The 12,338-nt window shown below is 46.5% G+C and overlaps 1 long non-coding RNA gene across 1 annotated transcript; it reads left to right on the top strand.

Moving 5' to 3' along the window:
* Nucleotides 1-462: 462 nt before the first annotated feature.
* LOC104856853 lies at nt 463-9,452 on the top strand. The gene is made up of 4 exons (XR_004515122.1): nt 463-760; nt 873-978; nt 8,284-8,445; nt 9,400-9,452. It is a non-coding gene; the product is annotated as an uncharacterized LOC104856853 (long non-coding RNA).
* Nucleotides 9,453-12,338: the final 2,886 nt, after the last annotated feature.

Consider the following 12,338-nt stretch of genomic DNA (forward strand, 5'->3'; position numbering starts at 1 on the left):
CACACGCCTATGTTCCCGGGAGGCTGAGGCAGGAGAATTGCTGCAAGTTCAAGGCCAGCCTAGACTACATAGTATGACCCTGTCTCAAAAACAAACAAAAAATTATTTTGCCCCTTTACAGTTTTAAATAGCATGTTCTTATCATCATAGTAACTTTTGCTTCTAGAATTTAATTTTTTTATTTTCTGATTAACCCTGTGAAGGAAATAAAGCAGAGAACATTCCTGAGTATTAAAAAACTGAAGCTGAGAGAAGTAACCAAGCCAGAAAGTAACAAATTACAAGTCTAAAGTGGATGTTGGAAGATGCACTGATGTCTGCCAGCACCTACCAGCCCCCTGGGGCTCCCTCGCTGGAGACTCAAGTCCGGGCCCCATCTCCTCTGGACTGAACATTTACTAGAATGACTCACAGAACTCAGGACAGCAAAATATTCACAATTAAAGTTGTGTTACAGCAAAAGGATGCAAATTGGAACCTGCCAAAAGGAAACAGGGCAAACTCTGGAAAGGGCCCGGACACAAAGCTCTGTCTTCTCCTGTAGTCACCTCCTCCCAGTCTGCAGGGAGGCAAAGCCGCACTGTCCTGCCCACCGGGAGGCCCACCCAGGCTTCCCAGCCCAGTACCCCGCCATGAGAGCCCATTACAAAGCCCCATTATAAATCACACTGCTCAGCCACCTGCTGGCCAGGCTCCTCAGGCCAAAGGAAGCTCCAAGACACCACCTCCCAGCAGCTAAGGACCCAGGCCAGACTCCTCTGTGAGTAAAATTAATTCTTCACTTTCTTTTTTAAAAATTCCAGATCTAGCACTGTAAGCACACTGCCCTCATCTCTGATCTCTGTGTCTTTGACCCGTTGCTCCTCTTTCAGAGTTGGCTTCAGGTCACACGTGGGGCTCTGGAGATCCCAGAAACATCACTAGACCAACGACCGGTTACGACCTGAAAAGAAGAGGACAAAAGTCATCCAACACGAGGTATGCTGCCCACAGAGGAAATTATTACAAACTTTTTTTCCCCATGATGTTGAAATAAGATCTAGTAAATGTATCTGCTGGTAAGGAAAACACTAAAACAATGCCCGGCGGTGACATCAAAGTAACATAATACTGTAATCCACTTGACAATTCTCTGATGATACGCTACATCACAGCCTATAGTTCCCTACAACTAACATGCCAAGAAAACGCCAGTTATTTACTGAAATGAAGAATTTAGATGCTTTCCTCTGGTGTGGAGGGTGTTGTAGTCAGGGTTTGCAAGGGAATCGATCTAATACAGGATACATAATTTACAGGATTATTTTATACTATTCACCCACAAAGTCAAACCCAGAGGAGCGCAAGAGATCTGGCCACACGCTAGAGACCTGAAGAATCCAGCGAGGGCCTGGATCCCACGGCAACGTCCCACACAAATCCAGCTGAAGGCCTCGAGCCCAAGGCAGTGTCCCCCAGGAGTCCGGCCGGAGGCCTAGAGCAATGTCTCATGCTTATCCGTATGGAGGATCTGCACCGGGAAGGCCCCAAGACCAGCAGTGGACGCTAGAAAGCCTGCGCCGCAGGGTAGAGGATCTGTACCACCAGGCCAAGGAGTCTAAACTGGAGCTATGATGCTCAAGGTGAAAATCAGAGCTCCCCTCACAAGAACAACGGCCATTCCCAGAGACAGAGAGGCCCCAGATCCTCCTCCAATGAGAACAGCCGAGTCTGCATCAGGAAAACCAGCCTGGCAAGCTTCTCCTAGGAAATCAACAGCCCAGGATCTTCCCCTCCAGGTCTCTTCCTAGGCCCCTGGCCACGCCTCACCCTGAATCACGCTGATTCCGTACAGCTGGGCTCCAAGTTGACTTTCGTCCCACCTCAGAGGGGCGCGGGCCAGTTAGCATGGATCTGCAGCTGTGTACCCCTTTTCTCTGGCTTTTTACAAAAGTTGATCTGGGGCCAGGAGTGGTGGTGCAGGCCTGTAATCCCGGGACTCAGGAGGCTGAGGCTAAACTAAAGGATTCCTGCAAGTTTGAGGCCAGACTGAGCCACACATCGAGACCCTGTCAAAAAAAGTACACAGCACAATGAAAGTATGACAAAAGTATAACCACAATAATGAAAATATAAAGAGGCATTGAAGTTGCTAGCCGGAAAGCCAGATTCCCATTTTGGTTCTGCTACTTATTGGTTGTTTGATTGTGAACAGGTCTTAAATCCTAAATCTAGTTCCTCATCCCAGATACGGAGTTACTCATACTTGCTTTATTTATCCCACAGGGTTATTGGAAGAATTAGATGAGCTAAAGGATTTTAAGATGTTTTGCAAACTATGAAGTACAGTATCTGTTAATGCTGTTTAACATTTTTATCAGTAAAAATTATTTTAGAAGTGACGTGCAGTGTACTGGGTACAAAATATAATTGGAGAAACAGACTGAAGAATTCCAAGCCCAAGCTGGGTATGGTGGGTACACTGTAATCCCAGCACTCCGGGAGGCTGAGGCAAGAGGGTCAAAAACTAGAGCCCAGCCTGGGCAATTTGATGACTTAGTGAGACTCTGTCTCAACATTTTAATTAAGAAATAAGTAAATAAATAAAAAGAATTCCAAGCACAGGTAGCCTAAGATCAAAGAAGCTACCTGAGTATTCTTAAAATACAGAAAGACCCCATATTACAAGAGTTTGACATCATTTTTCCACTTCCCGATGGTATCACAATACATGAGGGAGAAACTGTATTCTGAAGGTGGTAGTGCGCGCCTATAACCTAGCCAGTCAAGAGGCTTAAGCAGGAGGCTTTTTAATTCAAGGCCAGCTGGAGAAACTTAATGAGACACTGTCTAAAGATAAGAAGGGCCGCAGATGTCGCTCAGAGCTACAGTGCTTTCCTAGCATGTGCAAGGCCCTGGCATCGGTAGCTCGTCCAGAGAGGAAGGGAGAGAGGAAGGAGGCAGCGAGGGAGGGAAAGCAGGAAATCACATTTTTAATGTTTTGTTCCTGTCTGCCAGTATTTGGTGTGATTTTTTTCCTCTTAAATTCTTTTATTGGTACGTATTGGGTATACGGTGTATTTACATTCATCGTTTTTCTCCATTCCCTGGCCCTCCCTTCAACCCTTCCATCCTTCCTATTTGCAAAAGCTTTGTTTCCATTTATTTCTGATCTCATATTTTGCCCTCTCTTCCTTCCTTTCCCCCCCTTCCCACTTCCCCTACCCCTTAGTACCTTCTCTTCCTAGTTCACGTTATCAATTATTCATTTTAATTTTTATTTACATTTTCATACCAGATAAACGATTTGGTATTTACACATGTGTGTCCTATTTATTTCAATTAAGAGTATATCCTTGGACCGGGGATGGAGCTCAGTGGTTCCGGTGCCTGCTTCACAAGCACAAGGACCCAAGTTCCGATCCCTGGTACCAAAAAAAAAAAGTATATTCTCAAAGCACATCCATTTAGCTATAAATGTCTCTAATTTCTCATTCTTTATGGCTGAATAGTACTCCATTTTATTTTTTAAAACATTTTTTTTATCCAGTCCCCAGTTGATGGGCACTTGGGCTGTTTCCAAGCTTTAGCTATTACAAACTGTGCTGCTGCGAACATGGGTGCACATATATCACTGTCATCTGATTATTTTAATTCTTTTGGGAAGATACTCAGCAGGGGGATGGCTGGGTCAATGGGGCCACTCGACCTAAGGAAATCACATTTTGAATTTTGATCTCCTCTGGGCTCCCCTGGGTTACATTTTCTGTCTCTGCTGAGCAGCGGCGTGAACTTCAGCACAGAGCAGAGGAAGTGACCGACTGGACAGGAGCTACGAATTAAACGCATGTTCACTTGCAGTATTCTCAACTACTGGGGCACAGCACCGCTGTGAGTCGAGGAGTGTTGTCCCTAGAAATGAGCTATCTCCTTTTTAACGTTTTTATTAGTGCACGTTTGCAGGACACAGTGCTTCAGTTCATCACGGAGAACTGACTCGGGTACCGAACACACCTGAATTATTTACACTTCCACTCCCCCCAGCCGTAGATCCCTTTCCCATTTGCAAAAAATAAAAAATAAAAATAAATTTAAAAATCCCTGATTATTATCCATCCTTTATTTTGCTCTTTATTTATACTTCGGTTTCTCACATGAGAGGAGCTAGATGATATGTAAGCTTGTGTGTCTGATTTACTTCACTTAACCTTCTGGTCTTGAGGTGCATCCATCGGTTTTTCCACAAATGCCTCAAATGTACCCTTCTTGACAGCAAAGTAGTATTCCATTGTACGTAAATACCACATTTTCTTTATTCAGTCATCTGTTGGTGGACATATAGGTCTCTTCCAAGATTTAGCTTCTGAGTTGTGCTGTTACAGATGTGGGCATGAATATGTAATACTGTGTCTGACCCTTTGGGGAAAATACCTACCAGGAGAATAGCTGACTTGCATGGAATTTCTATTTTTGGTTTTTGAGGGGTCTCCATGCTGACTGTGGTGGTTCTACTAGATTATACTCCCACCAGCAATGTAGAGAGAAGGGTTCCTTTTTCCCCTGCAGCCTCGCCCACATTTGTTATTATTTGATTTCTTCATGATGGCCATCTTTTTTAGAATAATGTAGAACCCCAGTGTTGTTTTGATTCAAATTTATCCAATACCTTGAGCCGGGCGTGGTGGCATACACCTGCAATCCCAGTACTTGGGAGGCTGAGGCAGGAGGATCGCTGTGAGTTCGAGACCAGCCTGGGCTACATAGTGAGTTCCAGGTCAGTCTCAACGACATAGGGAGACCCTGTCTCAAAAAAACCAAAAAACAATTTATCCAATACGCAAAGATAATGAACATTTTTACATGTGTTTATTGGCCATTAGTACTACTTCTGAGAAGTGTCTATTCATTTCAATTTTCCAGTTTTTGATTTAGTCTTTTATTTTAGGAGGTTTTGTTTTTTTTTATCCCTTTTATATTCTAGATACTAATCCTCTGTCAGAGGAATGACTGTGAAGTCTTTTTCTCATTCTGTAGGTTGTCTCTTCACTCTGTTGGCTGTTTCCTTTGCTGTGTAGAAGCTTTTTGCTTTGATAGGATCCCATCTGTTGATTCTTGATGTTATTTCTTGTGCAACAGGGGTTTCTGTTCAGGAAGTCTCTACCTATGCGTGTGCCTTGCAGAGTTTTACCTGTTTTAGGTTGCAGCAGATTCATTGTTTCTTTCAACAGCTAAGTCTTCCATCCATTTTGATTTTATTTTAGTACATGGTTCTAGACGTGGGTCTAGATTCAGTCTTTTCTTGGCAGAAGGGGATTGAGACAGTCTCACTGCATAATTTAAGCTAAACTTGAACTCACTATGTAGCCCAGGCTGGCCTTGAACTTGCAGCAATCTCCTGCCTCAGGCTCCCCAGTGCTGGGAACAAAGGCGAGCACCACCACTCCTGCCCCGCTTCAGATTTAATCTTCTCCCGCTGTAACTAGTTTTCCAGTGTCATCTGTTAAGGAGGCTCTTTCCTCCAGCATGTTTTGTGCCCCGTGGTCAAAAATGAAATGGCTGAGGCAGGGGATGAGTTCAGCGGTTCCACCTCCTGCTTCACGAGTGCAAGGTCCCGAGTTCGATCCCTAGTACCAAAAAAATTTTGTTTTTTTAAATGAGATGGCTGAAGTGCCCAAGGTTGCTTCTGTACCCTCTATTCTGTTCCACGGATCTACAAATCTGTTTGTGTGCCAGCACCGTGCTGTTTTTTTCACTGTAACTTTGTGATGTAACTTGAAATCCAGGCTTGGGATGCCTCCGGCCTTGCTCTTGGTGCCCAGCTCTGCTTTTGCTATTCTGGGTCTCCTGGTTCCGTGTGAACTTTGGCATTGGTTTCTTTAGTTCTGTGAGGTGTGCTGTTGCTATTTTAACTGGGACTGAATTAAATCCTGTATCAGCCTGGGTCATATTATGGTCCTGCTGACAATATGGGCTGTGCCTGTCTAGGAACAAGGGATTCCCTTCCAATTTCGGGCATCCTCTTCGGTCTCCTTTTTCAGAGGACCATAGTTTTCATGACAGATGTCTTTCATAGACTTGACCTATTTTTGGTCTCTGCTATTCATTCATTTATCTCTTGGAGCCTCCGATTCTTAAATGAAGCACTCTGAGCCTTGGTTTTGTCATTTGTCAGATGGGAATAACACGGGTTCTTGGGCCGGGGTTCAGCTCAGTGGCGCTGCACCTGCCCAGTGAGCCCAAGGTCCTGAGTTTGATCCCTGGTACCGAAAAAACAAAATTAAAAAACAAATGCACCCTTTTCCAGAGTTTGCTAGGAGGTTCGCATTAGATCACGGTTGCTGAAGTCCTTTGCCAGCCAGACAGTGCTGTATAAATATAAAGAGATCTGGGAAGAATTCCCTAACTTTTAGGGTTAGTGCAACCAAGAACACAGGGTGTGGGGTGCTTACACCGGCCGGCCGGCCCCGGGAAGAACAGAATATGCTTTTCTCTATCTCTTGGGTAGGTGGCACACTGCCCTCGAAGCTCCACGCCAGCCAGGCCTTGGGGAAGAAAGGGGAAATGAAACGGACCCTTCCCATCCATCGACTCGTTCACCCTTCCCCACGCTGCTGCCAGCCGGACGTTCTGTCCATTCTGTGGACGGAGGACCCGAAGCTTGGAGACGTTACCCAACATGAGGTCACTGGTGAACAGCGGCTTCCGGAACATTAACAGGCAGATGACAGAAAGGAGGACCTGGCAGGGGTGGCCCGAGACGAAAGGCTCGCTTCCCGCCTCCCCGCACAACCTTCTCAAAAGCGCTCGGTTTCTCGTGTGTCCTTGCAAATCCTTCACATTTCTCAGTTCGAAACGGGTCATAGAAAACCATGCTTGAGGACAAGGGTGACAGCTGGGGACACCAAGAGCGTACGTCTCCGAGAGAGCCTGCCAGTGCTCCCACAGGGGCAGCTCCTCTCCTGGTCTCCAGGAGCCATGGCTGGCTTCTCCCCAGTCCTGCGCGACATGTCACAGCCCAGCTCACACAGGCTCAAAGGCCTGCACGAATGTCCGTACTTCCCACCTCCGTCCTCATAAGTGTGTTCACTTCCACAGGCAAGAGCAGCTCCTCAGACAAAAACAGAGCTCCCCGTTTATGTATAAATATCTTTCCAAGCCAGGCATGGTGACCCACACCCAGCTACTCCAGAGGCTGAGGCAGGAGGATCCCATGTCCAAGGCCTGACTGGGCCATTTAGCAAGACTCTGTTTCAAAATGCAAAGAAAAGGGATGGGGATGTTGCTTAGTGGCAGAGCTCTTCCCTAGCATGGGGAAAGCCCTGGCTTCAAGCCCTAGTTCTACAGTCAATCGATCCATGAATGAAGTTTTTTTTCCATAACCTAGACTCCTCCCTTTATTAATTTGTGTCTCTTCTATTTAAAATTGAACTCAAATACGAAACATTAAAAATAGCACCAGGGTCCATCGCTTGGAGACCTATTCAAATAAATGATGGTAACACGGTCAGAAACAGATTATGGGGTCGTTATTTTAAAAAACAAAGTAAATGTAGCAGGACTGCCAAAATGTAGTATTGAGTGTATTAATACAGGAACAACAGTATGTTCTTTTTTTTTTTTTTTTTTTTTTTACGGGGGGGATTGAACTCAGGACCTTGCACTTGTGAGGCAGGCACAGTGCCACTGAGCTAAATTTCCAGCCCATGTTCTAATTTTTGGAAAAGAAAAACATTAACTATAAGCTTAGGGGAGCACAAAAAGTTCTACAGAATGCACCCCTGGCCACGGAGGCTCCTGTCTCACTGTACAGCTAGTGTTGCTCAGACCCAACTCCTGGCCTGCAGAAAATGAAAAACTTTAACCCCAATCTTTTTTCCCACAAAGCTTATCTTGTTGAGCCTGGTCCGGTGGCACACACCTGTAACCCCATCGTTTAGGAGGCGTAGGCAGGAGGATGGTGAGTTAGAGGCCAGACAGTTAAATGTTTTTGGATTTTGGGGGTTTTGTTTGGTTTTGAGACAGGGTCTCACCGTGTAGTTCAAGCTATCCTTGAACTCACTGTGTAGCCCAGGCTGGCCTTGAACTTGCAGTGATCCTCCTGCCTCAGCCTCCCAAGTGCTGGGACTACAGGCATGCGCCACCACACCAAGCAGTTAAATGTTAGTTATTAGTAAGAGAAAGATTTTGAGGTCTCCTAAATTTAATTGTAAAGATCAGAAAATGAAGAGGAGGAAAAATAAGAAAAGTTCGTCGCTGATACCTTGTGACCAAACCAGCTAAAACAGCTGCTCCCCATTCCTACAGGTGTGTGGAAGCCTTGGCCAACAGCAGGCCCAGGATGAGGCTTGGTGATGAGAGCGTTTGCCCAGCATGTGGGGTCCTAGGCTTGACCCAAAACAGACCATCAGAGCAACCATCAAGGGTGACCTCGCATTGTACCTACAAACACCAACCAAGACGCACCAAGTACAGCAGTCGGGAAGCACAGCAACCAGGGAGGCTGAGGCAGGAGGATCACAAGTTCAAGCCCATCCTGGGCAATTTAGCATGACCCTGTAACAAAATACAGAATTTTAAAATGATGGGCAAGTGGCTCAGGGCACAGGCCTTGGGTTCAGTCCCTATTCCTGAAAAGAAAAAAGCAGCAGCGGACCACTTCCTAACCCAAGCTTGGCTTTCCCCCACAACACTTACCTACACCCACAGAGCGGTTGAGGCAAAAATCTGTGCTTTCTTTCCCCAAAATTTCCACACTCTCACTTTCTAGAATGGGGGGGCATCACCTCAGCCACTCCCTGTCCTCCCTGCTGGGGACAGGAGCTTGTCCCAGGACTGGTGCCTTTTTTCTGACTCATCTCTAATGACTCAGTACACTTTCTTTACTTCAGACACCTCTTAGGCGCGAGAGTTCTGTTTCATGCTGTCAGAGATGTTACTGGTCACAGCAGTTGGTGGCTGTACCTGGCAGGTCGGTTTGAGCCCCTCTTCTCAACGCCTGCCACGTCGTCCTCATGAGCCCTGGATGTCCGCTCCCAGGATCCATCCCATGCTGCAGTCAGAGTGATGCAAAATTTAAATGTGATACTCATTCCCCATTGCTTGGAAATTCAAATCCCCCACCCCCATACTGGGGATTGAACCCAGGGCCTTTACCCTGAGCTGCATCCCTAGCACTATTTTATTTTTTGGCTTGAGACAAGAGTCTCAGTCACTAAATTGCCCAGGCTGGGCTCAGACTTGAGATCCTCCTGCCTCAGCCTTCCAGAGTGCTGGGATTCTGCACATGGCTTACAAGGCCTTCTGTGGTCTGCAGCCTGCTCCTGCCTGCAGCCTCCTCCTCCCTCACTGTCCCCATAGACTGTCCCCAGAACCAACCCTGCTCTCTCCTCCTCACACTCCTGCTGCTGTTTCCTCTTCCAGGACCCCTCCTCCCGCCGGCTTCACTGCTGGGCAGTGACCAAAATACACACCCAGAGCAGCTGCAAGGCGGGCCACGGGCCTGCCTCTCTCCTGTTGGAACAAGTCCCCTTTCAATTAAAAGTAATAAATCTCTTCTTGTTTAAGTGGCAGATGGTTAAGAGTGTTACTTTTGCTTCCAGCAAGCCTCTAAAAACTTTTGAAAAGGAAACTACAGGATTCAAGAGAGAAGAGAGCAAATATTAAGGCCAAGAAAGAACTCTTACAGCAGCCATGCAGAAGTTTTGGCTTGTGTTCTTCATGTCAAGGCCGTCACGAAGCCTCTCCTATCATAGAGTCACAGTCTAGCAATCTAGACTCATCCTCAAAGGTGGAATGGCGCTAGGCAAGGTGGCACATGCCTATAATTCCAGCTACTCAAGAGGCTGAGGCAGGAAGATCTGGAGTTCAAGGCCAGCCCTAGCAATTCAGTAAAACTCTGTTTTAAAAAAGTGCAATAGCCTTTCCAACCTTACTCAAAACTCTGAGTCACTTGGATTCCGCTTCCCCTTTGACCTCAGACCCCCAAACCTGGAGGCTTTCATTTTTATCAGGAAATCCGTGGGCTTTTTAGCATCATACAGCCCTCTCCCATTGTATCCGCAGGACACAGGGGCGCTCCCGGGACACACATTTGAAGGCTTCTCCAGACTTGAATAGTGGGATACAATTTTTTTCACCTGCATCCCCAAAGAAACACAGATGAGAGCCCAGAGTTTCTGGTTCTCCAGCAAGCTGCACAGCTTCGGCATCCTGGAGAATCTGTCCACTTCAGACAAGTCCGGGTGAGGCAGTGACGACTGATCCTTCGACCTGTCGCTTCGCGGGGTTGGTCCTGATCGCTCGCTAACCACCGTGGGGCGCAGGGAGGACGCAGGCTTGGATTGTGGGCCGGGTCCGCCCTCTCTCCTGTACCGAGCCTGCGCTGGGTGAAGGAGCCATCACCGGGAAGCGTCTCGGAGCCTCTGAGTGATTCCAGCCCTGCCCGGATACAAATCTAATAACTCTTAGTATCTGGGGAAAGCTCTTTCTTTGTGTGGATCTCTCCAGCTCTCTGTAGACCTTTCTTTCTGAGATCCATCCAGATCAACCTTCAGAAAACTAAGAAAGGAGCAGTCATGATTTAATCGCCAGCCTTGAATTTGCCTCGTTCCCTACCCAGCACCAGCCTGGCTACAGCACTTAGATTCGACTTCAGGAAACCACCGAGCACTGATGAGTCAGCGAACTGCAGCCTCTCCTGGGCCCCAGGGTTCCTATCCGGGGAGCCCAGGGACGAGGGCAATGTTGCCTGGCACCCAAAGGCAAAAGATAAATAAAAACAAAGAGAGTTGGCCGGGTGTGGAGGAGCACACCTTGTGATCCCCGCACCCGCACTCCGGAGGCTGAGGCAGGAGGATTGCAGCGAGATGGAGGCCAGCCTGGAGAAAGACCCTGTCTCAAAACGAAAACAAAAAGCAAGTGCAAGTACCTTCCAGGACTCTGACTTGGAAAACCAAGGAGAATGATGAAACAAAAAGTAATTGTTGAAGCTTTTGGCAGCGGGGGAGGTGAGCGGGAGGCTGTGGAGAGCTGTTTCGAGGGCCCCATGCAGCAGATAACGTGCTCCACACCGAAGCGGGGGCTGTGAGGCCAGTGACGCCTTTGAGGCCTCCGCACTACCTCGCTCGTTCCCCTGAAGCAGCGCTTTCTGGCAGTGAACTCTCAGCGGGCGAGAACAGCAATCCCTGTTCCAGCCGTCCGTCAGGGTCTCGAAAAAGAAAAACCTCCCCCTGTCCCCTGTCTTGTTTTGCTTTTTCTATTCTGTACTTCAGCTCGCGTGATGACAAACAGAAGGTTAGCGGCCTTTGCGAATTTGGAAGAAAGAAGAAATTTAAAAGCACCCAGAAATCTCTGCTTTCAGCTACTGGTGAAAAGTCTGTGTTTCACAGAAACCAGCACTAATTAAAAAAAATAGAAGTCGGTCCTGAGCACTGGGAAGCAATAAGCACTCCTCAGTTTTCGAGCTACCAAAAGTTTTAAAACGAAAAACAGGAACGTGCATATCCCATGCATTCTTCCAAATCAAGCAACATCACTTTCCAACTCTTAAACATAAGTGTCTTTCTACATGTGGCTCTCACCTTAACAAATTAAATTTTTCTTAAAATAAAATCTTTTCACAACCAACTCTTTTGGCACCACTGTAAGAAAACAGTAGGTGCAGATCACCCTAAGTAGCAGATATTCTCAAAAGCATTTCTTTTTCCAGAAAGCATTTTTTACTGCACTTTGGTATAAACCCTAGGTAGAGTTCATAGGTTTACCTTTGCAATGTTACTTTTCTTAAAAAGGCAGGCAGGGCACAGGGACACACGCCTGTAATCCCAGAGTTCAGGAGGCTGAAGCAGGAGGATAGAGTTCAAGGCCAGCCTGGGCTTTTTTTTTTTAAATCAGTTTAGTAAATGTAGTTTATACCACTTAAGCAGGCATCCACTAACAGGGCAGGAAAGTATGAAAAAGCAGTACTTAAGAGGAAAGAGGAATTGAAACTCAATATTTTCCATAAATAAGATACAAAAGAACAAACCCTACAAGTAGAGAATCAGAATTTAAAGGAGTTTTTTTTTTTTTTTTTTTTGGTACCAGGAATCGAACTCCGGTCTTTGAGCTTGCCAGGCAGGCAGCGGAACCACTGAGCTAAATCCCTAGCCCAAGGAATATTATTTTAAAAGAACTACTGTATCAACACTTCATTTTTTAAAAAGTTAATGTTTTGATACATCAAAAATTCAAGTGAAGCCAGGCTCACACCTGTAATCCCAGCACCCAGGAGGCTGAGGCAGTAGGATCTCTGAGTTCGAGACCAGCCTGGGCTACATAGTGAGTTCCAGGTCAGTCTCAACTGCCTCAAAAAAAAAAAA

This window comes from Fukomys damarensis, unplaced genomic scaffold, assembly GCF_012274545.1.
Source record: "Fukomys damarensis isolate Sample0158 unplaced genomic scaffold, DMR_v1.0_HiC HiC_scaffold_33, whole genome shotgun sequence".
Lineage (NCBI taxonomy): Eukaryota > Metazoa > Chordata > Mammalia > Rodentia > Bathyergidae > Fukomys > Fukomys damarensis.